Source organism: Aphanomyces invadans, assembly GCF_000520115.1.
Source record: "Aphanomyces invadans strain NJM9701 unplaced genomic scaffold supercont1.114, whole genome shotgun sequence".
Classification (NCBI taxonomy): Eukaryota; Oomycota; class Saprolegniomycetes; order Saprolegniales; family Verrucalvaceae; genus Aphanomyces; species Aphanomyces invadans.
In genome coordinates this window covers 4,124-4,726 of record NW_008580259.1, presented here as the reverse complement: position 1 = coordinate 4,726, position 603 = coordinate 4,124, and positions in this window count along the sequence as shown.

Genomic DNA, 603 nt, shown 5'->3' with positions numbered 1-603 from the left:
TGGCGGACAACCATTTGACCCCTCTTCCGAACACGTACTCTTATGTGTGTGCACCAGCATGTCCCGCTTGGCGAGGCACGGCGATTCACGATTGTATTCACGATTTTTCCAACAGGGCCAAGATGTTGATTTCTCTCACACTGTCGAGACTTACGGTGGCCGACACCATCGAGGAAACGACATGGCCATAATTTAATCAATTTAGTCATATCAACACAAATCATCTCAAATTTCGTATGTGGATAGTATTATCCATAACACACAAGGATCTATCAATAGATTACTCTAAAACCAAGTAGTCCTTGAGATTTACTCGAACAAAGGTAAGAATGATAGTCATTTTCAACTGTGAATCTTTAAGTTCTCCTATAAACAATTTTATTCGGTAGCCGAACGATATAAATAGTCAACGGTTTTCGTGAAACAGCTGGTGCAAGCTAATCCCTCAGCAGTTGATAAAAGGTCATTTTGCAACCTACGCAATGAACACGTCCGAGTTTGAACAAGTCGTTGCTTTTGTCAAGTCTGAGCGACGAGCCCTTACAAAGGAGGAAAGGCTCGACATTTTGCGCCTTTATGCTTTTCTCCGTCACACTGGGGCCA